The 27,502-nt window shown below is 42.9% G+C and overlaps 23 non-coding genes across 23 annotated transcripts; all 23 read right to left on the bottom strand.

The window, feature by feature from the left end:
- Positions 1 to 1,706: 1,706 nt before the first annotated feature.
- On the bottom strand, positions 1,707 to 1,780 carry trnai-aau (transfer RNA isoleucine (anticodon AAU)). Its single transcript has one exon. It is a non-coding gene; the product is annotated as a tRNA-Ile (tRNA).
- A 947-nt stretch (positions 1,781 to 2,727) lies between these two features.
- On the bottom strand, positions 2,728 to 2,800 carry trnar-ucg (transfer RNA arginine (anticodon UCG)). Its single transcript has one exon. It is a non-coding gene; the product is annotated as a tRNA-Arg (tRNA).
- Positions 2,801 to 3,183: 383 nt separating this feature from the next.
- trnai-aau (transfer RNA isoleucine (anticodon AAU)) lies at positions 3,184 to 3,257 on the bottom strand. Its single transcript has one exon. It is a non-coding gene; the product is annotated as a tRNA-Ile (tRNA).
- A 947-nt stretch (positions 3,258 to 4,204) lies between these two features.
- On the bottom strand, positions 4,205 to 4,277 carry trnar-ucg (transfer RNA arginine (anticodon UCG)). The gene has a single exon. It is a non-coding gene; the product is annotated as a tRNA-Arg (tRNA).
- Positions 4,278 to 5,681: 1,404 nt separating this feature from the next.
- Positions 5,682 to 5,754, bottom strand: trnar-ucg (transfer RNA arginine (anticodon UCG)). The gene has a single exon. It is a non-coding gene; the product is annotated as a tRNA-Arg (tRNA).
- Positions 5,755 to 6,137: 383 nt separating this feature from the next.
- trnai-aau (transfer RNA isoleucine (anticodon AAU)) lies at positions 6,138 to 6,211 on the bottom strand. Its single transcript has one exon. It is a non-coding gene; the product is annotated as a tRNA-Ile (tRNA).
- A 947-nt stretch (positions 6,212 to 7,158) lies between these two features.
- Positions 7,159 to 7,231, bottom strand: trnar-ucg (transfer RNA arginine (anticodon UCG)). Its single transcript has one exon. It is a non-coding gene; the product is annotated as a tRNA-Arg (tRNA).
- Positions 7,232 to 7,614: 383 nt separating this feature from the next.
- trnai-aau (transfer RNA isoleucine (anticodon AAU)) lies at positions 7,615 to 7,688 on the bottom strand. The gene has a single exon. It is a non-coding gene; the product is annotated as a tRNA-Ile (tRNA).
- A 1,404-nt stretch (positions 7,689 to 9,092) lies between these two features.
- trnai-aau (transfer RNA isoleucine (anticodon AAU)) lies at positions 9,093 to 9,166 on the bottom strand. Its single transcript has one exon. It is a non-coding gene; the product is annotated as a tRNA-Ile (tRNA).
- Positions 9,167 to 10,113: 947 nt separating this feature from the next.
- Positions 10,114 to 10,186, bottom strand: trnar-ucg (transfer RNA arginine (anticodon UCG)). Its single transcript has one exon. It is a non-coding gene; the product is annotated as a tRNA-Arg (tRNA).
- Positions 10,187 to 10,569: 383 nt separating this feature from the next.
- Positions 10,570 to 10,643, bottom strand: trnai-aau (transfer RNA isoleucine (anticodon AAU)). Its single transcript has one exon. It is a non-coding gene; the product is annotated as a tRNA-Ile (tRNA).
- Positions 10,644 to 11,590: 947 nt separating this feature from the next.
- Positions 11,591 to 11,663, bottom strand: trnar-ucg (transfer RNA arginine (anticodon UCG)). The gene has a single exon. It is a non-coding gene; the product is annotated as a tRNA-Arg (tRNA).
- A 1,404-nt stretch (positions 11,664 to 13,067) lies between these two features.
- Positions 13,068 to 13,140, bottom strand: trnar-ucg (transfer RNA arginine (anticodon UCG)). Its single transcript has one exon. It is a non-coding gene; the product is annotated as a tRNA-Arg (tRNA).
- Positions 13,141 to 13,523: 383 nt separating this feature from the next.
- On the bottom strand, positions 13,524 to 13,597 carry trnai-aau (transfer RNA isoleucine (anticodon AAU)). The gene has a single exon. It is a non-coding gene; the product is annotated as a tRNA-Ile (tRNA).
- Positions 13,598 to 14,544: 947 nt separating this feature from the next.
- Positions 14,545 to 14,617, bottom strand: trnar-ucg (transfer RNA arginine (anticodon UCG)). The gene has a single exon. It is a non-coding gene; the product is annotated as a tRNA-Arg (tRNA).
- Positions 14,618 to 15,000: 383 nt separating this feature from the next.
- On the bottom strand, positions 15,001 to 15,074 carry trnai-aau (transfer RNA isoleucine (anticodon AAU)). The gene has a single exon. It is a non-coding gene; the product is annotated as a tRNA-Ile (tRNA).
- A 1,404-nt stretch (positions 15,075 to 16,478) lies between these two features.
- Positions 16,479 to 16,552, bottom strand: trnai-aau (transfer RNA isoleucine (anticodon AAU)). Its single transcript has one exon. It is a non-coding gene; the product is annotated as a tRNA-Ile (tRNA).
- A 947-nt stretch (positions 16,553 to 17,499) lies between these two features.
- On the bottom strand, positions 17,500 to 17,572 carry trnar-ucg (transfer RNA arginine (anticodon UCG)). Its single transcript has one exon. It is a non-coding gene; the product is annotated as a tRNA-Arg (tRNA).
- A 2,881-nt stretch (positions 17,573 to 20,453) lies between these two features.
- On the bottom strand, positions 20,454 to 20,526 carry trnar-ucg (transfer RNA arginine (anticodon UCG)). Its single transcript has one exon. It is a non-coding gene; the product is annotated as a tRNA-Arg (tRNA).
- A 383-nt stretch (positions 20,527 to 20,909) lies between these two features.
- Positions 20,910 to 20,983, bottom strand: trnai-aau (transfer RNA isoleucine (anticodon AAU)). The gene has a single exon. It is a non-coding gene; the product is annotated as a tRNA-Ile (tRNA).
- A 2,881-nt stretch (positions 20,984 to 23,864) lies between these two features.
- On the bottom strand, positions 23,865 to 23,938 carry trnai-aau (transfer RNA isoleucine (anticodon AAU)). The gene has a single exon. It is a non-coding gene; the product is annotated as a tRNA-Ile (tRNA).
- A 1,404-nt stretch (positions 23,939 to 25,342) lies between these two features.
- Positions 25,343 to 25,416, bottom strand: trnai-aau (transfer RNA isoleucine (anticodon AAU)). The gene has a single exon. It is a non-coding gene; the product is annotated as a tRNA-Ile (tRNA).
- A 1,404-nt stretch (positions 25,417 to 26,820) lies between these two features.
- Positions 26,821 to 26,894, bottom strand: trnai-aau (transfer RNA isoleucine (anticodon AAU)). Its single transcript has one exon. It is a non-coding gene; the product is annotated as a tRNA-Ile (tRNA).
- Between the last annotated feature and the right edge of the window lie 608 nt (positions 26,895 to 27,502).

Raw genomic sequence — 27,502 nt, 5'->3', positions numbered from 1 at the left:
GTAGACAGCGTTGAACTATCGTGGAATGTGAAATTATGTGAGTATTCTTTGATATCATTAACTAAAAAGGAAATGCGGGAAAGGTTTCTTATGCAAGACAGTTCAGTCAGCAATGTTACCTGGTTGATAACTCAAAAGGCCAGGTTTATGTAGCATGTGAAAAGCAAGCAACCGTGCAGTCAGGATTAATCTTGCCTTGGAAAGAGTTGCTTGCATCGTGCTTTTCAATGGCCAGTATGGGGATTGAACCCATGACCTTGGCGTTATTAGCACCACCCTCTAACCATCTGAGCTAACCGGCCCAGCATGCTGCAAAAGAGTCATTTTCCCAGCTGCACAGCTGCGTCAATGTCTCAGTGATTTTGTCTGAGATACGATGGCCCTTTCATAATGGGTGACGTCATAATCCTGTCTTTTGGACATCAGAGATGATGCAGTTCCATGGCCAAACAGTTGGAGATGAAATCATTTTAATTCAAGGAAGTGGGTCTTTGCTGATCTCATGTACTGACTTGTAATAGGGCCTCTTGTAGATTTGTTTCTTTTTTCAAATGAGCACTGCAGACAGATGGGAATTCAGATTTTTTGTAAGTAGAGATTAGGGGCAAGAAAGAAGATCAGCCACTGGCACCATCGCCTCTACGCTCTAACCTTCTCAATTGAACATCCTGGTCTTAAGAGCAGCACATTGAGTTCCGGAAGATAATTGCTATTTGTGCATACCTCTTTAGCAGTGAAGAAGTGTGATTGATAAAACCTTTTCGCTTGAATGTTACCCTGTTTTTGCAACCTTGAAACACACGGAAAAAAAGATTTTCCAGGCACATCCAGTGAGTAAGTACAAGAAGAGCAACCACAAAGGGACTCGACCCTTCAATCTTCCTATTTGAAGTCAGATGCTTTGTCCATTAGGTCACTTGGTCTGAACTAGGGTGGGTTTCGAAAGGTTAGGGGAGCTAGGACAGTGAGGAAGGGAGACTTGATTGTCAAACAGGACATGTGAAAACTTCACAATTGTAAAGCCCATAGACAGCGTTGAAGCATTTGTGAATGTGATGTTGTGTCAGATACTCTTCGATATCATTGTGTGCATAAGTACATGCAGGAAAATGTTTCTTGTGCAAAACAGCTCAGTGAGGGTGATTGATAATAGCTTCCTTTGCTTAAGTGTCACTCTGTTCCTACAACCATGAAATACCCATGGAAGTTTGTAATTTCCAGGCACATCAAACAGCAAGGACTGGAAGCTCAACCACGAAGCGATTCGAACCCTCAATCTTCTGATACGAAGTCAGACGCCTTGTCCATTAGGCCACGTGGTCGGAACCGAGTCTTTCAAAGGACTGAAGCCGTGCTCATTAGACTGTGTGGTCTTGATCAGAGGTTTGTTTCAGGAGGCTAGAGGAGCTGGGTGAGTGAGGAAGGGAGACTTGATTGTAAAAACGTACATGTGAATAATTTTTTGAATTGCAAAACCTGTAGACAGCGTTGAACTATCGTGGAATGTGAAATTATGTGAGTATTCTTTGATATCATTAACTAAAAAGGAAATGCGGGAAAGGTTTCTTATGCAAGACAGTTCAGTCAGCAATGTTACCTGGTTGATAACTCAAAAGGCCAGGTTTATGTAGCATGTGAAAAGCAAGCAACCGTGCAGTCAGGATTAATCTTGCCTTGGAAAGAGTTGCTTGCATCGTGCTTTTCAATGGCCAGTATGGGGATTGAACCCATGACCTTGGCGTTATTAGCACCACGCTCTAACCATCTGAGCTAACCGGCCCAGCATGCTGCAAAAGAGTCATTTTCCCAGCTGCACAGCTGCGTCAATGTCTCAGTGATTTTGTCTGAGATACGATGGCCCTTTCATAATGGGTGACGTCATAATCCTGTCTTTTGGACATCAGAGATGATGCAGTTCCATGGCCAAACAGTTGGAGATGAAATCATTTTAATTCAAGGAAGTGGGTCTTTGCTGATCTCATGTACTGACTTGTAATAGGGCCTCTTGTAGATTTGTTTCTTTTTTCAAATGAGCACTGCAGACAGATGGGAATTCAGATTTTTTGTAAGTAGAGATTAGGGGCAAGAAAGAAGATCAGCCACTGGCACCATCGCCTCTACGCTCTAACCTTCTCAATTGAACATCCAGGTCTTAAGAGCAGCACATTGACTTCCGGAAGATAATTGCTATTTGTGCATACCTCTTTAGCAGTGAAGAAGTGTGATTGATAAAACCTTTTCGCTTGAATGTTACCCTGTTTTTGCAACCTTGAAACACACGGAAAAAAAGATTTTCCAGGCACATCCAGTGAGTAAGTACAAGAAGAGCAACCACAAAGGGACTCGACCCTTCAATCTTCCTATTTGAAGTCAGATGCTTTGTCCATTAGGTCACTTGGTCTGAACTAGGGTGGGTTTCGAAAGGTTAGGTGAGCTAGGACAGTGAGGAAGGGAGACTTGATTGTAAAACAGGACATGTGAAAACTTCACAATTGTAAAGCCCATAGACAGCGTTGAAGCATTTGTGAATGTGATGTTGTGTCAGATACTCTTCGATATCATTGTGTGCATATGTACATGCAGGAAAATGTTTCTTGTGCAAAACAGCTCAGTGAGGGTGATTGATAATAGCTTCCTTTGCTTAAGTGTCACTCTGTTCCTACGACCATGAAAAACCCGTGGAAGTTTGTACTTTCCAGGCACATCAAACAGAAAGGACTGGAAGCTCAACCACGAAGGGACTCGAACCCTCAATCTTCTGATCCGAAGTCAGACGCCTTGTCCATTAGGCCACGTGGTCGGAACCGAGTCTTTCAAAGGACTGAAGCCGTGCTCATTAGACTGTGTGGTCTGAACAGAGGTTTGTTTCAGGAGGCTAGAGGAGCTGGGTGAGTGAGGAAGGGAGACTTGATTGTAAAAACGTACATGTGAATAATTTTTTGAATTGCAAAACCTGTAGACAGCGTTGAACTATCTGGGAATGTGAAATTATGTGAGTATTCTTTGATATCATTAACTAAAAAGGAAATGCGGGAAAGGTTTCTTATGCAAGACAGTTCAGTCAGCAATGTTACCTGGTTGATAACTCAAAAGGCCAGGTTTATGTAGCATGTGAAAAGCAAGCAACCGTGCAGTCAGGATTAATCTTGCCTTGGAAAGAGTTGCTTGCATCGTGCTTTTCAATGGCCAGTATGGGGATTGAACCCATGACCTTGGCGTTATTAGCACCACGCTCTAACCATCTGAGCTAACCGGCCCAGCATGCTGCAAAGGAGTCATTTTCCCAGCTGCACAGCTGCGTCAATGTCTCAGTGATTTTGTCTGAGATACGATGGCCCTTTCATAATGGGTGACGTCATAATCCTGTCTTTTGGACATCAGAGATGATGCAGTTCCATGGCCAAACAGTTGGAGATGAAATCATTTTAATTCAAGGAAGTGGGTCTTTGCTGATCTCATGTACTGACTTGTAATAGGGCCTCTTGTAGATTTGTTTCTTTTTTCAAATGAGCACTGCAGACAGATGGGAATTCAGATTTTTTGTAAGTAGAGATTAGGGGCAAGAAAGAAGATCAGCCACTGGCACCATCGCCTCTACGCTCTAACCTTCTCAATTGAACATCCTGGTCTTAAGAGCAGCACATTGAGTTCCGGAAGATAATTGCTATTTGTGCATACCTCTTTAGCAGTGAAGAAGTGTGATTGATAAAACCTTTTCGCTTGAATGTTACCCTGTTTTTGCAACCTTGAAACACACGGAAAAAAAGATTTTCCAGGCACATCCAGTGAGTAAGTACAAGAAGAGCAACCACAAAGGGACTCGACCCTTCAATCTTCCTATTTGAAGTCAGATGCTTTGTCCATTAGGTCACTTGGTCTGAACTAGGGTGGGTTTCGAAAGGTTAGGTGAGCTAGGACAGTGAGGAAGGGAGACTTGATTGTAAAACAGGACATGTGAAAACTTCACAATTGTAAAGCCCATAGACAGCGTTGAAGCATTTGTGAATGTGATGTTGTGTCAGATACTCTTCGATATCATTGTGTGCATATGTACATGCAGGAAAATGTTTCTTGTGCAAAACAGCTCAGTGAGGGTGATTGATAATAGCTTCCTTTGCTTAAGTGTCACTCTGTTCCTACGACCATGAAAAACCCGTGGAAGTTTGTACTTTCCAGGCACATCAAACAGAAAGGACTGGAAGCTCAACCACGAAGGGACTCGAACCCTCAATCTTCTGATCCGAAGTCAGACGCCTTGTCCATTAGGCCACGTGGTCGGAACCGAGTCTTTCAAAGGACTGAAGCCGTGCTCATTAGACTGTGTGGTCTGAACAGAGGTTTGTTTCAGGAGGCTAGAGGAGCTGGGTGAGTGAGGAAGGGAGACTTGATTGTAAAAACGTACATGTGAATAATTTTTTGAATTGCAAAACCTGTAGACAGCGTTGAACTATCTGGGAATGTGAAATTATGTGAGTATTCTTTGATATCATTAACTAAAAAGGAAATGCGGGAAAGGTTTCTTATGCAAGACAGTTCAGTCAGCAATGTTACCTGGTTGATAACTCAAAAGGCCAGGTTTATGTAGCATGTGAAAAGCAAGCAACCGTGCAGTCAGGATTAATCTTGCCTTGGAAAGAGTTGCTTGCATCGTGCTTTGCAATTGCCAGTATGGGGATGGAACCCATGACCTTGGCGTTATTAGCACCACTCTCTAACCATCTGAGCTAACCGGCCCAGCATGCTGCAAAAGAGTCATTTTCCCAGCTGCACAGCTGCGTCAATGTCTCAGTGATTTTGTCTGACATACGATGGCCCTTTCATAATGGGTGACGTCATAATCCTGTCTTTTGGACATCAGAGATGATGTAGTTCCATGGCCAAACAGTTGGAGATGAAATCATTTTAATTCAAGGAAGTGGGTCTTTGCTGATCTCATGTACTGACTTGTAATAGGGCCTCTTGTAGATTTGTTTCTTTTTTCAAATGAGCACTGCAGACAGATGGGAATTCAGATTTTTTGTAAGTAGAGATTAGGGGCAAGAAAGAAGATCAGCCACTGGCACCATCGCCTCTACGCTCTAACCTTCTCAATTGAACATCCTGGTCTTAAGAGCAGCACATTGAGTTCCGGAAGATAATTGCTATTTGTGCATACCTCTTTAGCAGTGAAGAAGTGTGATTGATAAAACCTTTTCGCTTGAATGTTACCCTGTTTTTGCAACCTTGAAACACACGGAAAAAAAGATTTTCCAGGCACATCCAGTGAGTAAGTACAAGAAGAGCAACCACAAAGGGACTCGACCCTTCAATCTTCCTATTTGAAGTCAGATGCTTTGTCCATTAGGTCACTTGGTCTGAACTAGGGTGGGTTTCGAAAGGTTAGGTGAGCTAGGACAGTGAGGAAGGGAGACTTGATTGTAAAACAGGACATGTGAAAACTTCACAATTGTAAAGCCCATAGACAGCGTTGAAGCATTTGTGAATGTGATGTTGTGTCAGATACTCTTCGATATCATTGTGTGCATATGTACATGCAGGAAAATGTTTCTTGTGCAAAACAGCTCAGTGAGGGTGATTGATAATAGCTTCCTTTGCTTAAGTGTCACTCTGTTCCTACGACCATGAAAAACCCGTGGAAGTTTGTACTTTCCAGGCACATCAAACAGAAAGGACTGGAAGCTCAACCACGAAGGGACTCGAACCCTCAATCTTCTGATCCGAAGTCAGACGCCTTGTCCATTAGGCCACGTGGTCGGAACCGAGTCTTTCAAAGGACTGAAGCCGTGCTCATTAGACTGTGTGGTCTGAACAGAGGTTTGTTTCAGGAGGCTAGAGGAGCTGGGTGAGTGAGGAAGGGAGACTTGATTGTAAAAACGTACATGTGAATAATTTTTTGAATTGCAAAACCTGTAGACAGCGTTGAACTATCTGGGAATGTGAAATTATGTGAGTATTCTTTGATATCATTAACTAAAAAGGAAATGCGGGAAAGGTTTCTTATGCAAGACAGTTCAGTCAGCAATGTTACCTGGTTGATAACTCAAAAGGCCAGGTTTATGTAGCATGTGAAAAGCAAGCAACCGTGCAGTCAGGATTAATCTTGCCTTGGAAAGAGTTGCTTGCATCGTGCTTTTCAATGGCCAGTATGGGGATTGAACCCATGACCTTGGCGTTATTAGCACCACGCTCTAACCATCTGAGCTAACCGGCCCAGCATGCTGCAAAAGAGTCATTTTCCCAGCTGCACAGCTGCGTCAATGTCTCAGTGATTTTGTCTGAGATACGATGGCCCTTTCATAATGGGTGACGTCATAATCCTGTCTTTTGGACATCAGAGATGATGCAGTTCCATGGCCAAACAGTTGGAGATGAAATCATTTTAATTCAAGGAAGTGGGTCTTTGCTGATCTCATGTACTGACTTGTAATAGGGCCTCTTGTAGATTTGTTTCTTTTTTCAAATGAGCACTGCAGACAGATGGGAATTCAGATTTTTTGTAAGTAGAGATTAGGGGCAAGAAAGAAGATCAGCCACTGGCACCATCGCCTCTACGCTCTAACCTTCTCAATTGAACATCCTGGTCTTAAGAGCAGCACATTGAGTTCCGGAAGATAATTGCTATTTGTGCATACCTCTTTAGCAGTGAAGAAGTGTGATTGATAAAACCTTTTCGCTTGAATGTTACCCTGTTTTTGCAACCTTGAAACACACGGAAAAAAAGATTTTCCAGGCACATCCAGTGAGTAAGTACAAGAAGAGCAACCACAAAGGGACTCGACCCTTCAATCTTCCTATTTGAAGTCAGATGCTTTGTCCATTAGGTCACTTGGTCTGAACTAGGGTGGGTTTCGAAAGGTTAGGTGAGCTAGGACAGTGAGGAAGGGAGACTTGATTGTAAAACAGGACATGTGAAAACTTCACAATTGTAAAGCCCATAGACAGCGTTGAAGCATTTGTGAATGTGATGTTGTGTCAGATACTCTTCGATATCATTGTGTGCATATGTACATGCAGGAAAATGTTTCTTGTGCAAAACAGCTCAGTGAGGGTGATTGATAATAGCTTCCTTTGCTTAAGTGTCACTCTGTTCCTACGACCATGAAAAACCCGTGGAAGTTTGTACTTTCCAGGCACATCAAACAGAAAGGACTGGAAGCTCAACCACGAAGGGACTCGAACCCTCAATCTTCTGATCCGAAGTCAGACGCCTTGTCCATTAGGCCACGTGGTCGGAACCGAGTCTTTCAAAGGACTGAAGCCGTGCTCATTAGACTGTGTGGTCTGAACAGAGGTTTGTTTCAGGAGGCTAGAGGAGCTGGGTGAGTGAGGAAGGGAGACTTGATTGTAAAAACGTACATGTGAATAATTTTTTGAATTGCAAAACCTGTAGACAGCGTTGAACTATCTGGGAATGTGAAATTATGTGAGTATTCTTTGATATCATTAACTAAAAAGGAAATGCGGGAAAGGTTTCTTATGCAAGACAGTTCAGTCAGCAATGTTACCTGGTTGATAACTCAAAAGGCCAGGTTTATGTAGCATGTGAAAAGCAAGCAACCGTGCAGTCAGGATTAATCTTGCCTTGGAAAGAGTTGCTTGCATCGTGCTTTTCAATGGCCAGTATGGGGATTGAACCCATGACCTTGGCGTTATTAGCACCACGCTCTAACCATCTGAGCTAACCGGCCCAGCATGCTGCAAAGGAGTCATTTTCCCAGCTGCACAGCTGCGTCAATGTCTCAGTGATTTTGTCTGAGATACGATGGCCCTTTCATAATGGGTGACGTCATAATCCTGTCTTTTGGACATCAGAGATGATGCAGTTCCATGGCCAAACAGTTGGAGATGAAATCATTTTAATTCAAGGAAGTGGGTCTTTGCTGATCTCATGTACTGACTTGTAATAGGGCCTCTTGTAGATTTGTTTCTTTTTTCAAATGAGCACTGCAGACAGATGGGAATTCAGATTTTTTGTAAGTAGAGATTAGGGGCAAGAAAGAAGATCAGCCACTGGCACCATCGCCTCTACGCTCTAACCTTCTCAATTGAACATCCTGGTCTTAAGAGCAGCACATTGAGTTCCGGAAGATAATTGCTATTTGTGCATACCTCTTTAGCAGTGAAGAAGTGTGATTGATAAAACCTTTTCGCTTGAATGTTACCCTGTTTTTGCAACCTTGAAACACACGGAAAAAAAGATTTTCCAGGCACATCCAGTGAGTAAGTACAAGAAGAGCAACCACAAAGGGACTCGACCCTTCAATCTTCCTATTTGAAGTCAGATGCTTTGTCCATTAGGTCACTTGGTCTGAACTAGGGTGGGTTTCGAAAGGTTAGGGGAGCTAGGACAGTGAGGAAGGGAGACTTGATTGTCAAACAGGACATGTGAAAACTTCACAATTGTAAAGCCCATAGACAGCGTTGAAGCATTTGTGAATGTGATGTTGTGTCAGATACTCTTCGATATCATTGTGTGCATAAGTACATGCAGGAAAATGTTTCTTGTGCAAAACAGCTCAGTGAGGGTGATTGATAATAGCTTCCTTTGCTTAAGTGTCACTCTGTTCCTACAACCATGAAATACCCATGGAAGTTTGTAATTTCCAGGCACATCAAACAGCAAGGACTGGAAGCTCAACCACGAAGCGATTCGAACCCTCAATCTTCTGATACGAAGTCAGACGCCTTGTCCATTAGGCCACGTGGTCGGAACCGAGTCTTTCAAAGGACTGAAGCCGTGCTCATTAGACTGTGTGGTCTTGATCAGAGGTTTGTTTCAGGAGGCTAGAGGAGCTGGGTGAGTGAGGAAGGGAGACTTGATTGTAAAAACGTACATGTGAATAATTTTTTGAATTGCAAAACCTGTAGACAGCGTTGAACTATCGTGGAATGTGAAATTATGTGAGTATTCTTTGATATCATTAACTAAAAAGGAAATGCGGGAAAGGTTTCTTATGCAAGACAGTTCAGTCAGCAATGTTACCTGGTTGATAACTCAAAAGGCCAGGTTTATGTAGCATGTGAAAAGCAAGCAACCGTGCAGTCAGGATTAATCTTGCCTTGGAAAGAGTTGCTTGCATCGTGCTTTTCAATGGCCAGTATGGGGATTGAACCCATGACCTTGGCGTTATTAGCACCACGCTCTAACCATCTGAGCTAACCGGCCCAGCATGCTGCAAAAGAGTCATTTTCCCAGCTGCACAGCTGCGTCAATGTCTCAGTGATTTTGTCTGAGATACGATGGCCCTTTCATAATGGGTGACGTCATAATCCTGTCTTTTGGACATCAGAGATGATGCAGTTCCATGGCCAAACAGTTGGAGATGAAATCATTTTAATTCAAGGAAGTGGGTCTTTGCTGATCTCATGTACTGACTTGTAATAGGGCCTCTTGTAGATTTGTTTCTTTTTTCAAATGAGCACTGCAGACAGATGGGAATTCAGATTTTTTGTAAGTAGAGATTAGGGGCAAGAAAGAAGATCAGCCACTGGCACCATCGCCTCTACGCTCTAACCTTCTCAATTGAACATCCAGGTCTTAAGAGCAGCACATTGACTTCCGGAAGATAATTGCTATTTGTGCATACCTCTTTAGCAGTGAAGAAGTGTGATTGATAAAACCTTTTCGCTTGAATGTTACCCTGTTTTTGCAACCTTGAAACACACGGAAAAAAAGATTTTCCAGGCACATCCAGTGAGTAAGTACAAGAAGAGCAACCACAAAGGGACTCGACCCTTCAATCTTCCTATTTGAAGTCAGATGCTTTGTCCATTAGGTCACTTGGTCTGAACTAGGGTGGGTTTCGAAAGGTTAGGTGAGCTAGGACAGTGAGGAAGGGAGACTTGATTGTAAAACAGGACATGTGAAAACTTCACAATTGTAAAGCCCATAGACAGCGTTGAAGCATTTGTGAATGTGATGTTGTGTCAGATACTCTTCGATATCATTGTGTGCATATGTACATGCAGGAAAATGTTTCTTGTGCAAAACAGCTCAGTGAGGGTGATTGATAATAGCTTCCTTTGCTTAAGTGTCACTCTGTTCCTACGACCATGAAAAACCCGTGGAAGTTTGTACTTTCCAGGCACATCAAACAGAAAGGACTGGAAGCTCAACCACGAAGGGACTCGAACCCTCAATCTTCTGATCCGAAGTCAGACGCCTTGTCCATTAGGCCACGTGGTCGGAACCGAGTCTTTCAAAGGACTGAAGCCGTGCTCATTAGACTGTGTGGTCTGAACAGAGGTTTGTTTCAGGAGGCTAGAGGAGCTGGGTGAGTGAGGAAGGGAGACTTGATTGTAAAAACGTACATGTGAATAATTTTTTGAATTGCAAAACCTGTAGACAGCGTTGAACTATCTGGGAATGTGAAATTATGTGAGTATTCTTTGATATCATTAACTAAAAAGGAAATGCGGGAAAGGTTTCTTATGCAAGACAGTTCAGTCAGCAATGTTACCTGGTTGATAACTCAAAAGGCCAGGTTTATGTAGCATGTGAAAAGCAAGCAACCGTGCAGTCAGGATTAATCTTGCCTTGGAAAGAGTTGCTTGCATCGTGCTTTTCAATGGCCAGTATGGGGATTGAACCCATGACCTTGGCGTTATTAGCACCACGCTCTAACCATCTGAGCTAACCGGCCCAGCATGCTGCAAAGGAGTCATTTTCCCAGCTGCACAGCTGCGTCAATGTCTCAGTGATTTTGTCTGAGATACGATGGCCCTTTCATAATGGGTGACGTCATAATCCTGTCTTTTGGACATCAGAGATGATGCAGTTCCATGGCCAAACAGTTGGAGATGAAATCATTTTAATTCAAGGAAGTGGGTCTTTGCTGATCTCATGTACTGACTTGTAATAGGGCCTCTTGTAGATTTGTTTCTTTTTTCAAATGAGCACTGCAGACAGATGGGAATTCAGATTTTTTGTAAGTAGAGATTAGGGGCAAGAAAGAAGATCAGCCACTGGCACCATCGCCTCTACGCTCTAACCTTCTCAATTGAACATCCTGGTCTTAAGAGCAGCACATTGAGTTCCGGAAGATAATTGCTATTTGTGCATACCTCTTTAGCAGTGAAGAAGTGTGATTGATAAAACCTTTTCGCTTGAATGTTACCCTGTTTTTGCAACCTTGAAACACACGGAAAAAAAGATTTTCCAGGCACATCCAGTGAGTAAGTACAAGAAGAGCAACCACAAAGGGACTCGACCCTTCAATCTTCCTATTTGAAGTCAGATGCTTTGTCCATTAGGTCACTTGGTCTGAACTAGGGTGGGTTTCGAAAGGTTAGGTGAGCTAGGACAGTGAGGAAGGGAGACTTGATTGTAAAACAGGACATGTGAAAACTTCACAATTGTAAAGCCCATAGACAGCGTTGAAGCATTTGTGAATGTGATGTTGTGTCAGATACTCTTCGATATCATTGTGTGCATATGTACATGCAGGAAAATGTTTCTTGTGCAAAACAGCTCAGTGAGGGTGATTGATAATAGCTTCCTTTGCTTAAGTGTCACTCTGTTCCTACGACCATGAAAAACCCGTGGAAGTTTGTACTTTCCAGGCACATCAAACAGAAAGGACTGGAAGCTCAACCACGAAGGGACTCGAACCCTCAATCTTCTGATCCGAAGTCAGACGCCTTGTCCATTAGGCCACGTGGTCGGAACCGAGTCTTTCAAAGGACTGAAGCCGTGCTCATTAGACTGTGTGGTCTGAACAGAGGTTTGTTTCAGGAGGCTAGAGGAGCTGGGTGAGTGAGGAAGGGAGACTTGATTGTAAAAACGTACATGTGAATAATTTTTTGAATTGCAAAACCTGTAGACAGCGTTGAACTATCTGGGAATGTGAAATTATGTGAGTATTCTTTGATATCATTAACTAAAAAGGAAATGCGGGAAAGGTTTCTTATGCAAGACAGTTCAGTCAGCAATGTTACCTGGTTGATAACTCAAAAGGCCAGGTTTATGTAGCATGTGAAAAGCAAGCAACCGTGCAGTCAGGATTAATCTTGCCTTGGAAAGAGTTGCTTGCATCGTGCTTTGCAATTGCCAGTATGGGGATGGAACCCATGACCTTGGCGTTATTAGCACCACTCTCTAACCATCTGAGCTAACCGGCCCAGCATGCTGCAAAAGAGTCATTTTCCCAGCTGCACAGCTGCGTCAATGTCTCAGTGATTTTGTCTGACATACGATGGCCCTTTCATAATGGGTGACGTCATAATCCTGTCTTTTGGACATCAGAGATGATGTAGTTCCATGGCCAAACAGTTGGAGATGAAATCATTTTAATTCAAGGAAGTGGGTCTTTGCTGATCTCATGTACTGACTTGTAATAGGGCCTCTTGTAGATTTGTTTCTTTTTTCAAATGAGCACTGCAGACAGATGGGAATTCAGATTTTTTGTAAGTAGAGATTAGGGGCAAGAAAGAAGATCAGCCACTGGCACCATCGCCTCTACGCTCTAACCTTCTCAATTGAACATCCTGGTCTTAAGAGCAGCACATTGAGTTCCGGAAGATAATTGCTATTTGTGCATACCTCTTTAGCAGTGAAGAAGTGTGATTGATAAAACCTTTTCGCTTGAATGTTACCCTGTTTTTGCAACCTTGAAACACACGGAAAAAAAGATTTTCCAGGCACATCCAGTGAGTAAGTACAAGAAGAGCAACCACAAAGGGACTCGACCCTTCAATCTTCCTATTTGAAGTCAGATGCTTTGTCCATTAGGTCACTTGGTCTGAACTAGGGTGGGTTTCGAAAGGTTAGGTGAGCTAGGACAGTGAGGAAGGGAGACTTGATTGTAAAACAGGACATGTGAAAACTTCACAATTGTAAAGCCCATAGACAGCGTTGAAGCATTTGTGAATGTGATGTTGTGTCAGATACTCTTCGATATCATTGTGTGCATATGTACATGCAGGAAAATGTTTCTTGTGCAAAACAGCTCAGTGAGGGTGATTGATAATAGCTTCCTTTGCTTAAGTGTCACTCTGTTCCTACGACCATGAAAAACCCGTGGAAGTTTGTACTTTCCAGGCACATCAAACAGAAAGGACTGGAAGCTCAACCACGAAGGGACTCGAACCCTCAATCTTCTGATCCGAAGTCAGACGCCTTGTCCATTAGGCCACGTGGTCGGAACCGAGTCTTTCAAAGGACTGAAGCCGTGCTCATTAGACTGTGTGGTCTGAACAGAGGTTTGTTTCAGGAGGCTAGAGGAGCTGGGTGAGTGAGGAAGGGAGACTTGATTGTAAAAACGTACATGTGAATAATTTTTTGAATTGCAAAACCTGTAGACAGCGTTGAACTATCTGGGAATGTGAAATTATGTGAGTATTCTTTGATATCATTAACTAAAAAGGAAATGCGGGAAAGGTTTCTTATGCAAGACAGTTCAGTCAGCAATGTTACCTGGTTGATAACTCAAAAGGCCAGGTTTATGTAGCATGTGAAAAGCAAGCAACCGTGCAGTCAGGATTAATCTTGCCTTGGAAAGAGTTGCTTGCATCGTGCTTTTCAATGGCCAGTATGGGGATTGAACCCATGACCTTGGCGTTATTAGCACCACGCTCTAACCATCTGAGCTAACCGGCCCAGCATGCTGCAAAAGAGTCATTTTCCCAGCTGCACAGCTGCGTCAATGTCTCAGTGATTTTGTCTGAGATACGATGGCCCTTTCATAATGGGTGACGTCATAATCCTGTCTTTTGGACATCAGAGATGATGCAGTTCCATGGCCAAACAGTTGGAGATGAAATCATTTTAATTCAAGGAAGTGGGTCTTTGCTGATCTCATGTACTGACTTGTAATAGGGCCTCTTGTAGATTTGTTTCTTTTTTCAAATGAGCACTGCAGACAGATGGGAATTCAGATTTTTTGTAAGTAGAGATTAGGGGCAAGAAAGAAGATCAGCCACTGGCACCATCGCCTCTACGCTCTAACCTTCTCAATTGAACATCCTGGTCTTAAGAGCAGCACATTGAGTTCCGGAAGATAATTGCTATTTGTGCATACCTCTTTAGCAGTGAAGAAGTGTGATTGATAAAACCTTTTCGCTTGAATGTTACCCTGTTTTTGCAACCTTGAAACACACGGAAAAAAAGATTTTCCAGGCACATCCAGTGAGTAAGTACAAGAAGAGCAACCACAAAGGGACTCGACCCTTCAATCTTCCTATTTGAAGTCAGATGCTTTGTCCATTAGGTCACTTGGTCTGAACTAGGGTGGGTTTCGAAAGGTTAGGTGAGCTAGGACAGTGAGGAAGGGAGACTTGATTGTAAAACAGGACATGTGAAAACTTCACAATTGTAAAGCCCATAGACAGCGTTGAAGCATTTGTGAATGTGATGTTGTGTCAGATACTCTTCGATATCATTGTGTGCATATGTACATGCAGGAAAATGTTTCTTGTGCAAAACAGCTCAGTGAGGGTGATTGATAATAGCTTCCTTTGCTTAAGTGTCACTCTGTTCCTACGACCATGAAAAACCCGTGGAAGTTTGTACTTTCCAGGCACATCAAACAGAAAGGACTGGAAGCTCAACCACGAAGGGACTCGAACCCTCAATCTTCTGATCCGAAGTCAGACGCCTTGTCCATTAGGCCACGTGGTCGGAACCGAGTCTTTCAAAGGACTGAAGCCGTGCTCATTAGACTGTGTGGTCTGAACAGAGGTTTGTTTCAGGAGGCTAGAGGAGCTGGGTGAGTGAGGAAGGGAGACTTGATTGTAAAAACGTACATGTGAATAATTTTTTGAATTGCAAAACCTGTAGACAGCGTTGAACTATCTGGGAATGTGAAATTATGTGAGTATTCTTTGATATCATTAACTAAAAAGGAAATGCGGGAAAGGTTTCTTATGCAAGACAGTTCAGTCAGCAATGTTACCTGGTTGATAACTCAAAAGGCCAGGTTTATGTAGCATGTGAAAAGCAAGCAACCGTGCAGTCAGGATTAATCTTGCCTTGGAAAGAGTTGCTTGCATCGTGCTTTTCAATGGCCAGTATGGGGATTGAACCCATGACCTTGGCGTTATTAGCACCACGCTCTAACCATCTGAGCTAACCGGCCCAGCATGCTGCAAAGGAGTCATTTTCCCAGCTGCACAGCTGCGTCAATGTCTCAGTGATTTTGTCTGAGATACGATGGCCCTTTCATAATGGGTGACGTCATAATCCTGTCTTTTGGACATCAGAGATGATGCAGTTCCATGGCCAAACAGTTGGAGATGAAATCATTTTAATTCAAGGAAGTGGGTCTTTGCTGATCTCATGTACTGACTTGTAATAGGGCCTCTTGTAGATTTGTTTCTTTTTTCAAATGAGCACTGCAGACAGATGGGAATTCAGATTTTTTGTAAGTAGAGATTAATGGCAAGAAAGAAGATCAGCCACTGGCACCATCACCTCTACGCTCTAACCTTCTCAATTGAACATCCTGGTCTTAAGAGCAGCACATTGAGTTCCGGAAGATAATTGCTATTTGTGCATACCTCTTTAGCAGTGAAGAAGTGTGATTGATAAAACCTTTTCGCTTGAATGTTACCCTGTTTTTGCAACCTTGAAACACACGGAAAAAAAGATTTTCCAGGCACATCCAGTGAGTAAGTACAAGAAGAGCAACCACAAAGGGACTCGACCCTTCAATCTTCCTATTTGAAGTCAGATGCTTTGTCCATTAGGTCACTTGGTCTGAACTAGGGTGGGTTTCGAAAGGTTAGGGGAGCTAGGACAGTGAGGAAGGGAGACTTGATTGTAAAACAGGACATGTGAAAACTTCACAATTGTAAAGCCCATAGACAGCGTTGAAGCATTTGTGAATGTGATGTTGTGTCAGATACTCTTCGATATCATTGTGTGCATAAGTACATGCAGGAAAATGTTTCTTGTGCAAAACAGCTCAGTGAGGGTGATTGATAATAGCTTCCTTTGCTTAAGTGTCACTCTGTTCCTACAACCATGAAAAACCCATGGAAGTTTGTAATTTCCAGGCACATCAAACAGCAAGGACTGGAAGCTCAACCACGAAGCGACTCGAACCCTCAATCTTCTGATACGAAGTCAGACGCCTTGTCCATTAGGCCACGTGGTCGGAACCGAGTCTTTCAAAGGACTGAAGCCGTGCTCATTAGACTGTGTGGTCTTGATCAGAGGTTTGTTTCAGGAGGCTAGAGGAGCTGGGTGAGTGAGGAAGGGAGACTTGATTGTAAAAACGTACATGTGAATAATTTTTTGAATTGCAAAACCTGTAGACAGCGTTGAACTATCTGGGAATGTGAAATTATGTGAGTATTCTTTGATATCATTAACTAAAAAGGAAATGCGGGAAAGGTTTCTTATGCAAGACAGTTCAGTCAGCAATGTTACCTGGTTGATAACTCAAAAGGCCAGGTTTATGTAGCATGTGAAAAGCAAGCAACCGTGCAGTCAGGATTAATCTTGCCTTGGAAAGAGTTGCTTGCATCGTGCTTTTCAATGGCCAGTATGGGGATTGAACCCATGACCTTGGCGTTATTAGCACCACGCTCTAACCATCTGAGCTAACCGGCCCAGCATGCTGCAAAAGAGTCATTTTCCCAGCTGCACAGCTGCGTCAATGTCTCAGTGATTTTGTCTGAGATACGATGGCCCTTTCATAATGGGTGACGTCATAATCCTGTCTTTTGGACATCAGAGATGATGTAGTTCCATGGCCAAACAGTTGGAGATGAAATCATTTTAATTCAAGGAAGTGGGTCTTTGCTGATCTCATGTACTGACTTGTAATAGGGCCTCTTGTAGATTTGTTTCTTTTTTCACATGAGCACTGCAGACAGATGGGAATTCAGATTTTTTGTAAGTAGAGATTAGGGGCAAGAAAGAAGATCAGCCACTGGCACCATCGCCTCTACGCTCTAACCTTCTCAATTGAACATCCTGGTCTTAAGAGCAGCACATTGAGTTCCGGAAGATAATTGCTATTTGTGCATACCTCTTTAGCAGTGAAGAAGTGTGATTGATAAAACCTTTTCGCTTGAATGTTACCCTGTTTTTGCAACCTTGAAACACACGGAAAAAAAGATTTTCCAGGCACATCCAGTGAGTAAGTACAAGAAGAGCAACCACAAAGGGACTCGACCCTTCAATCTTCCTATTTGAAGTCAGATGCTTTGTCCATTAGGTCACTTGGTCTGAACTAGGGTGGGTTTCGAAAGGTTAGGGGATCTAGGACAGTGAGGAAGGGAGACTTGATTGTAAAACAGGACATGTGAAAACTTCACAATTGTAAAGCCCATAGACAGCGTTGAAGCATTTGTGAATGTGATGTTGTGTCAGATACTCTTCGATATCATTGTGTGCATAAGTACATGCAGGAAAATGTTTCTTGTGCAAAACAGCTCAGTGAGGGTGATTGATAATAGCTTCCTTTGCTTAAGTGTCACTCTGTTCCTACGACCATGAAAAACCCATGGAAGTTTGTACTTTCCAGGCACATCAAACAGAAAGGACTGGAAGCTCAACCACGAAGGGACTCGAACCCTCAATCTTCTGATCCGAAGTCAGACGCCTTGTCCATTAGGCCACGTGGTCGGAACCGAGTCTTTCAAAGGACTGAAGCCGTGCTCATTAGACTGTGTGGTCTGAACAGAGGTTTGTTTCAGGAGGCTAGAGGAGCTGGGTGAGTGAGGAAGGGAGACTTGATTGTAAAAACGTACATGTGAATAATTTTTTGAATTGCAAAACCTGTAGACAGCGTTGAACTATCTGGGAATGTGAAATTATGTGAGTATTCTTTGATATCATTAACTAAAAAGGAAATGCGGGAAAGGTTTCTTATGCAAGACAGTTCAGTCAGCAATGTTACCTGGTTGATAACTCAAAAGGCCAGGTTTATGTAGCATGTGAAAAGCAAGCAACCGTGCAGTCAGGTTTAATCTTGCCTTGGAAAGAGTTGCTTGCATCGTGCTTTTCAATGGCCAGTATGGGGATTGAACCCATGACCTTGGTGTTATTAGTACCACGCTCTAACCATCTGAGCTAACCGGCCCAGCAAGCTGCAAAAGTGTCATTTTCCCAGATGCACAGCTGCGTCAATGTCTCAGTGATTTTGTCTGACATACGATGGCCCTTTCATAATGGGTGACGTCATAATCCTGTCTTTTGGACATCAGAGATGATGCAGTTCCATGGCCAAACAGTTGGAGATGAAATCATTTTAATTCAAGGAAGTGGGTCTTTGCTGATCTCATGTACTGACTTGTAATAGGGCCTCTTGTAGATTTGTTTCTTTTTTCAAATGAGCACTGCAGACAGATGGGAATTCAGATTTTTTGTAAGTAGAGATTAGGGGCAAGAAAGAAGATCAGCCACTGGCACCATCGCCTCTACGCTCTAACCTTCTCAATTGAACATCCTGGTCTTAAGAGCAGCACATTGACTTCCGGAAGATAATTGCTATTTGTGCATACCTCTTTAGCAGTGAAGAAGTGTGATTGATAAAACCTTTTCGCTTGAATGTTACCCTGTTTCTGCAACCTTGAAACACACGGAAAAAAAGATTTTCCAGGCACATCCAGTGAGTAAGTACAAGAAGAGCAACCACAAAGGGACTCGACCCTTCAATCTTCCTATTTGAAGTCAGATGCTTTGTCCATTAGGTCACTTGGTCTGAACTAGGGTGGGTTTCGAAAGGTTAGGGGAGCTAGGACAGTGAGGAAGGGAGACTTGATTGTAAAACAGGACATGTGAAAACTTCACAATTGTAAAGCCGATAGACAGCGTTGAAGCATTTGTGAATGTGATGTTGTGTCAGATACTCTTCGATATCATTGTGTGCATAAGTACATGCAGGAAAATGTTTCTTGTGCAAAACAGCTCAGTGAGGGTGATTGATAATAGCTTCCTTTGCTTAAGTGTCACTCTGTTCCTACGACCATGAAAAACCCATGGAAGTTTGTACTTTCCAGGCACATCAAACAGAAAGGACTGGAAGCTCAACCACAAACGGACTCGAACCCTCAATCTTCTGATACGAAGTCAGACGCCTTGTCCATTAGGCCACGTGGTCGGAACCGAGTCTTTCAAAGGACTGGAGCCGTGCTCATTAGACTGTGTGGTCTGAACAGAGGTTTGTTTCAGGAGGCTAGAGGAGCTGGGTGAGTGAGGAAGGGAGACTTGATTGTAAAAACGTACATGTGAATAATTTTTTGAATTGCAAAACCTGTAGACAGCGTTGAACTATCTGGGAATGTGAAATTATGTGAGTATTCTTTGATATCATTAATTAAAAAGGAAATGCGGGAAAGGTTTCTTATGCAAGACAGTTCAGTCAGCAATGTTACCTGGTTGATAACTCAAAAGGCCAGGTTTATGTAGCATGTGAAAAGCAAGCATCCGTGCAATCAGGATTAATCTTGCCTTGGAAAGAGTTGCTTGCATCGTGCTTTTCAATGGCCAGTATGGGGATGGAACCCATGACCTTGGCGTTATTAGCACCACTCTCTAACCATCTGAGCTAACCGGCCCAGCATGCTGCAAAAGAGTCATTTTCCCAGCTGCACAGCTGCGTCAATGTCTCAGTGATTTTGTCTGACATACGATGGCCCTTTCATAATGGGTGACGTCATAATCCTGTCTTTTGGACATCAGAGATGATGCAGTTCCATGGCCAAACAGTTGGAGATGAAATCATTTTAATTCAAGGAAGTGGGTCTTTGCTGATCTCATGTACTGACTTGTAATAGGGCCTCTTGTAGATTTGTTTCTTTTTTCAAATGAGCACTGCAGACAGATGGGAATTCAGATTTTTTGTAAGTAGAGATTAGGGGCAAGAAAGAAGATCAGCCACTGGCACCATCGCCTCTACGCTCTAACCTTCTCAATTGAACATCCTGGTCTTAAGAGCAGCACATTGAGTTCCGGAAGATAATTGCTATTTGTGCATACCTCTTTAGCAGTGAAGAAGTGTGATTGATAAAACCTTTTCGCTTGAATGTTACCCTGTTTTTGCAACCTTGAAACACACGGAAAAAAAGATTTTCCAGGCACATCCAGTGAGTAAGTACAAGAAGAGCAACCACAAAGGGACTCGACCCTTCAATCTTCCTATTTGAAGTCAGATGCTTTGTCCATTAGGTCACTTGGTCTGAACTAGGGTGGGTTTCGAAAGGTTAGGGGAGCTAGGACAGTGAGGAAGGGAGACTTGATTGTAAAACAGGACATGTGAAAACTTCACAATTGTAAAGCCCATAGACAGCGTTGAAGCATTTGTGAATGTGATGTTGTGTCAGATACTCTTCGATATCATTGTGTGCATATGTACATGCAGGAAAATGTTTCTTGTGCAAAACAGCTCAGTAAGGGTGATTGATAATAGCTTCCTTTGCTTAAGTGTCACTCTGTTCCTACGACCATGAAAAACCCATGGAAGTTTGTACTTTCCAGGCACATCAAACAGAAAGGACTGGAAGCTCAACCACGAAGGGACTCGAACCCTCAATCTTCTGATCCGAAGTCAGACGCCTTGTCCATTAGGCCACGTGGTCGGAACCGAGTCTTTCAAAGGACTGAAGCCGTGCTCATTAGACTGTGTGGTCTGAACAGAGGTTTGTATCAGGAGGCTAGAGGAGCTGGGTGAGTGAGGAAGGGAGACTTGATTGTAAAAACGTACATGTGAATAATTTTTTGAATTGCAAAACCTGTAGACAGCGTTGAACTATCTGGGAATGTGAAATTATGTGAGTATTCTTTGATATCATTAACTAAAAAGGAAATGCGGGAAAGGTTTCTTATGCAAGACAGTTCAGTCAGCAATGTTACCTGGTTGATAACTCAAAAGGCCAGGTTTATGTAGCATGTGAAAAGCAAGCAACCGTGCAGTCAGGATTAATCTTGCCTTGGAAAGAGTTGCTTGCATCGTGCTTTTCAATGGCCAGTATGGGGATGGAACCCATGACCTTGGCGTTATTAGCACCACGCTCTAACCATCTGAGCTAACCGGCCCAGCATGCTGCAAAAGAGTCATTTTCCCAGCTGCACAGCTGCGTCAATGTCTCAGTGATTTTGTCTGACATACGATGGCCCTTTCATAATGGGTGACGTCATAATCCTATCTTTTGGACATCAGAGATGATGTAGTTCCATGGCCAAACAGTTGGAGATGAAATCATTTTAATTCAAGGAAGTGGGTCTTTGCTGATCTCATGTACTGACTTGTAATAGGGCCTCTTGTAGATTTGTTTCTTTTTTCAAATGAGCACTGCAGACAGATGGGAATTCAAATTTTTTGTAAGTAGAGATTAGGGGCAAGAAAGAAGATCAGCCACTGGCACCATCGCCTCTACACTCTAACCTTCTCAATTGAACATCCTGGTCTTAAGAGCAGCAAATTTGACTTCCGGAAGATAATTGCTATTTGTGCATAACTCTTTAGCAGTGAAGAAGTGTGATTGATAAAACCTTTTCGCTTGAATGTTACCCTGTTTCTGCAACCTTGAAACACACGGAAAAAAAGATTTTCCAGGCACATCCATTGAGTAAGTACAAGAAGAGCAACCACAAAGGGACTCGACCCTTCAATCTTCCTATTTGAAGTCACATGCTTTGTCCATTAGGTCACTTGGTCTGAACTAGGGTGGGTTTCGAAAGGTTAGGGGAGCTAGGACAGTGAGGAAGGGAGACTTGATTGTAAAACAGGACATGTGAAAACTTCACAATTGTAAAACCGATAGACAGCGTTGAAGCATTTGTGAATGTGATGTTGTGTCAGATACTCTTCGATATCATTGTGTGCATATGTACATGCAGGAAAATGTTTCTTGTGCAAAACAGCTCAGTGAGGGTGATTGATAATAGCTTCCTTTGCTTAAGTGTCACTCTGTTCCTACGACCATGAAAAACCCATGGAAGTTTGTACTTTCAAGGCACATCAAACAGAAAGGACTGGAAGCTCAACCACGAAGGGACTCGAACGCTCAATCTTCTGATCCGAAGTCAGACGCCTTGTCCATTAGGCCACGTGGTCGGAACCGAGTCTTTCAAAGGACTGGAGCCGTGCTCATTAGACTGTGTGGTCTGAACAGAGGTTTGTTTCAGGAGGCTAGAGGAGCTGGGTGAGTGAGGAAGGGAGACTTGATTGTAAAAACGTACATGTGAATAATTTTTTGAATTGCAAAACCTGTAGACAGCGTTGAACTATCTGGGAATGTGAAATTATGTGAATATTCTTTGATATCATTAATTAAAAAGGAAATGCGGGAAAGGTTTCTTATGCAAGACAGTTCAGTCAGCAATGTTACCTGGTTGATAACTCAAAAGGCCAGGTTTATGTAGCATGTGAAAAGCAAGCAACCGTGCAGTCAGGATTAATCTTGCCTTGGAAAGAGTTGCTTGCATCGTGCTTTTCAATGGCCAGTATGGGGATGGAACCCATGACCTTGGCGTTATTAGCACCACTCTCTAACCATCTGAGCTAACCGGCCCAGCATGCTGCAAAAGAGTCATTTTCCCAGCTGCACAGCTGCGTCAATGTCTCAGTGATTTTGTCTGACATACGATGGCCCTTTCATAATGGGTGACGTCATAATCCTGTCTTTTGGACATCAGAGATGATGCAGTTCCATGGCCAAACAGTTGGAGATGAAATCATTTTAATTCAAGGAAGTGGGTCTTTGCTGATCTCATGTACTGACTTGTAATAGGGCCTCTTGTAGATTTGTTTCTTTTTTCAAATGAGCACTGCAGACAGATGGGAATTCAAATTTTTTGTAAGTAGAGATTAGGCGCAAGAAAGAAGATCAGCCACTGGCACCATCGCCTCTACGCTCTAACCTTCTCAATTGAACATCCTGGTCTTAAGAGCAGCACATTGACTTCCGGAAGATAATTGCTATTTGTGCATACCTCTTTAGCAGTGAAGAAGTGTGATTGATAAAACCTTTTCGCTTGAATGTTACCCTGTTTCTGCAACCTTGAAACACACGGAAAAAAAGATTTTCCAGGCACATCCATTGAGTAAGTACAAGAAGAGCAACCACAAAGAGACTCGACCCTTCAATCTTCCTATTTGAAGTCAGATGCTTTGTCCATTAGGTCACTTGGTCTGAACTAGGGTGGGTTTCGAAAGGTTAGGGGAGCTAGGACAGTGAGGAAGGGAGACTTGATTGTAAAACAGGACATGTGAAAACTTCACAATTGTAAAGCCCATAGACAGCGTTGAAGCATTTGTGAATGTGATGTTGTGTCAGATACTCTTCGATATCATTGTGTGCATAAGTACATGCAGGAAAATGTTTCCTGTGCAAAACAGCTCAGTGAGGGTGATTGATAATAGCTTCCTTTGCTTAAGTGTCACTCTGTTCCTACAACCATGAAAAACCCATGGAAGTTTGTACTTTCCAGGCACATCAAAGAGCAAGGACTGGAAGCTCAACCACGAAGCGACTCGAACCCTCAATCTTCTGATACGAAGTCAGAGGCCTTGTCCATTAGGCCACGTGGTCGGAACCGAGTCTTTCAAAGGACTGAAGCCGTGCTCATTAGACTGTGTGGTCTGAACAGAGGTTTGTTTCAGGAGGCTAGAGGAGCTGGGTGAGTGGGGAAGGGAGACTTGATTGTAAAAACGTACATGTGAATAATTTTTTGAATTGCAAAACCTGTAGACAGCGTTGAACTATCTGGGAATGTGAAATTATGTGAGTATTCTTTGATATCATTAACTAAAAAGGAAATGCGGGAAAGGTTTCTTATGCAAGACAGTTCAGTCAGCAATGTTACCTGGTTGATAACTCAAAAGGCCAGGTTTATGTAGCATGTGAAAAGCAAGCAACCGTGCAGTCAGGATTAATCTTGCCTTGGAAAGAGTTGCTTGCATCGTGCTTTTCAATGGCCAGTATGGGGATTGAACCCATGACCTTGGCGTTATTAGCACCACGCTCTAACCATCTGAGCTAACCGGCCCAGCATGCTGCAAAAGAGTCATTTTCCCAGGTGCACAGCTGCGTCAATGTCTCAGTGATTTTGTCTGAGATACGATGGCCCTTTCATAATGGGTGACGTCATAATCCTGTCTTTTGGACATCAGAGATGATGCAGTTCCATGGCCAAACAGTTGTAGATGAAATCATTTTAATTGAAGGAAGTGGGTCTTTGCTGATCTCATGTACTGACTTGTAATAGGGCCTCTTGTAGATTTGTTTCTTTTTTCAAATGAGCACTGCAGACAGATGGGAATTCAGATTTTTTGTAAGTAGAGATTAGGGGCAAGAAAGAAGATCAGCCACTGGCACCATCGCCTCTACGCTCTAACCCTCTCAATTGAACATCCTGGTCTTAAGAGCAGCACATTGAGTTCCGGAAGATAATTGCTATTTGTGCATACCTCTTTAGCAGTGAAGAAGTGTGATTGATAAAACCTTTTCGCTTGAATGTTACCCTGTTTTTGCAACCTTGAAACACACGGAAAAAAAGATTTTCCAGGCACATCCAGTGAGTAAGTACAAGAAGAGCAACCACAAAGGGACTCGACCCTTCAATCTTCCTATTTGAAGTCAGATGCTTTGTCCATTAGGTCACTTGGTCTGAACTAGGGTGGGTTTCGAAAGGTTAGGGGAGCTAGGACAGTGAGGAAGGGAGACTTGATTGTAAAACAGGACATGTGAAAACTTCACAATTGTAAAGCCCATAGACAGCGTTGAAGCATTTGTGAATGTGATGTTGTGTCAGATACTCTTCGATATCATTGTGTGCATAAGTACATGCAGGAAAATGTTTCTTGTGCAAAACAGCTCAGTGAGGGTGATTGATAATAGCTTCCTTTGCTTAAGTGTCACTCTGTTCCTACAACCATGAAAAACCCATGGAAGTTTGTAATTTCCAGGCACATCAAACAGCAAGGACTGGAAGCTCAACCACGAAGCGACTCGAACCCTCAATCTTCTGATACGAAGTCAGACGCCTTGTCCATTAGGCCACGTGGTCGGAACCGAGTCTTTCAAAGGACTGAAGCCGTGCTCATTAGACTGTGTGGTCTTGATCAGAGGTTTGTTTCAGGAGGCTAGAGGAGCTGGGTGAGTGAGGAAGGGAGACTTGATTGTAAAAACGTACATGTGAATAATTTTTTGAATTGCAAAACCTGTAGACAGCGTTGAACTATCGTGGAATGTGAAATTATGTGAGTATTCTTTGATATCATTAACTAAAAAGGAAATGCGGGAAAGGTTTCTTATGCAAGACAGTTCAGTCAGCAATGTTACCTGGTTGATAACTCAAAAGGCCAGGTTTATGTAGCATGTGAAAAGCAAGCAACCGTGCAGTCAGGATTAATCTTGCCTTGGAAAGAGTTGCTTGCATCGTGCTTTTCAATGGCCAGTATGGGGATTGAACCCATGACCTTGGCGTTATTAGCACCACGCTCTAACCATCTGAGCTAACCGGCCCAGCATGCTGCAAAAGAGTCATTTTCCCAGCTGCACAGCTGCGTCAATGTCTCAGTGATTTTGTCTGAGATACGATGGCCCTTTCATAATGGGTGACGTCATAATCCTGTCTTTTGGACATCAGAGATGATGCAGTTCCATGGCCAAACAGTTGGAGATGAAATCATTTTAATTCAAGGAAGTGGGTCTTTGCTGATCTCATGTACTGACTTGTAATAGGGCCTCTTGTAGATTTGTTTCTTTTTTCAAATGAGCACTGCAGACAGATGGGAATTCAGATTTTTTGTAAGTAGAGATTAGGGGCAAGAAAGAAGATCAGCCACTGGCACCATCGCCTCTACGCTCTAACCTTCTCAATTGAACATCCTGGTCTTAAGAGCAGCACATTGAGTTCCGGAAGATAATTGCTATTTGTGCATACCTCTTTAGCAGTGAAGAAGTGTGATTGATAAAACCTTTTCGCTTGAATGTTACCCTGTTTTTGCAACCTTGAAACACACGGAAAAAAAGATTTTCCAGGCACATCCAGTGAGTAAGTACAAGAAGAGCAACCACAAAGGGACTCGACCCTTCAATCTTCCTATTTGAAGTCAGATGCTTTGTCCATTAGGTCACTTGGTCTGAACTAGGGTGGGTTTCGAAAGGTTAGGGGAGCTAGGACAGTGAGGAAGGGAGACTTGATTGTAAAACAGGACATGTGAAAACTTCACAATTGTAAAGCCCATAGACAGCGTTGAAGCATTTGTGAATGTGATGTTGTGTCAGATACTCTTCGATATCATTGTGTGCATAAGTACATGCAGGAAAATGTTTCTTGTGCAAAACAGCTCAGTGAGGGTGATTGATAATAGCTTCCTTTGCTTAAGTGTCACTCTGTTCCTACAACCATGAAATACCCATGGAAGTTTGTAATTTCCAGGCACATCAAACAGCAAGGACTGGAAGCTCAACCACGAAGCGACTCGAACCCTCAATCTTCTGATACGAAGTCAGACGCCTTGTCCATTAGGCCACGTGGTCGGAACCGAGTCTTTCAAAGGACTGAAGCCGTGCTCATTAGACTGTGTGGTCTTGATCAGAGGTTTGTTTCAGGAGGCTAGAGGAGCTGGGTGAGTGAGGAAGGGAGACTTGATTGTAAAAACGTACATGTGAATAATTTTTTGAATTGCAAAACCTGTAGACAGCGTTGAACTATCGTGGAATGTGAAATTATGTGAGTATTCTTTGATATCATTAACTAAAAAGGAAATGCGGGAAAGGTTTCTTATGCAAGACAGTTCAGTCAGCAATGTTACCTGGTTGATAACTCAAAAGGCCAGGTTTATGTAGCATGTGAAAAGCAAGCAACCGTGCAGTCAGGATTAATCTTGCCTTGGAAAAAGTTGCTTGCATTGTGCTTTTCAATGGCCAGTATGGGGATTGAACCCATGACCTTGGCGTTATTAGCACCACGCTCTAACCATCTGAGCTAACCGGCCCAGCATGCTGCAAAAGAGTCATTTTCCCAGCTGCACAGCTGCGTCAATGTCTCAGTGATTTTGTCTGAGATACGATGGCCCTTTCATAATGGGTGACGTCATAATCCTGTCTTTTGGACATCAGAGATGATGCAGTTCCATGGCCAAACAGTTGGAGATGAAATCATTTTAATTCAAGGAAGTGGGTCTTTGCTGATCTCATGTACTGACTTGTAATAGGGCCTCTTGTAGATTTGTTTCTTTTTTCAAATGAGCACTGCAGACAGATGGGAATTCAGATTTTTTGTAAATAGAGATTAGGGGCAAGAAAGAAGATCAGCCACTGGCACCATCGCCTCTACGCTCTAACCTTCTCAATTGAACATCCTGGTCTTAAGAGCAGCACATTGAGTTCCGGAAGATAATTGCTATTTGTGCATACCTCTTTAGCAGTGAAGAAGTGTGATTGATAAAACCTTTTCGCTTGAATGTTACCCTGTTTTTGCAACCTTGAAACACACGGAAAAAAAGATTTTCCAGGCACATCCAGTGAGTAAGTACAAGAAGAGCAACCACAAAGGGACTCGACCCTTCAATCTTCCTATTTGAAGTCAGATGCTTTGTCCATT

This window comes from Channa argus, unplaced genomic scaffold, assembly GCF_033026475.1.
Source record: "Channa argus isolate prfri unplaced genomic scaffold, Channa argus male v1.0 Contig035, whole genome shotgun sequence".
Taxonomy (NCBI): domain Eukaryota; kingdom Metazoa; phylum Chordata; class Actinopteri; order Anabantiformes; family Channidae; genus Channa; species Channa argus.
This window is presented reverse-complemented; position numbering and strand designations above follow the sequence as displayed.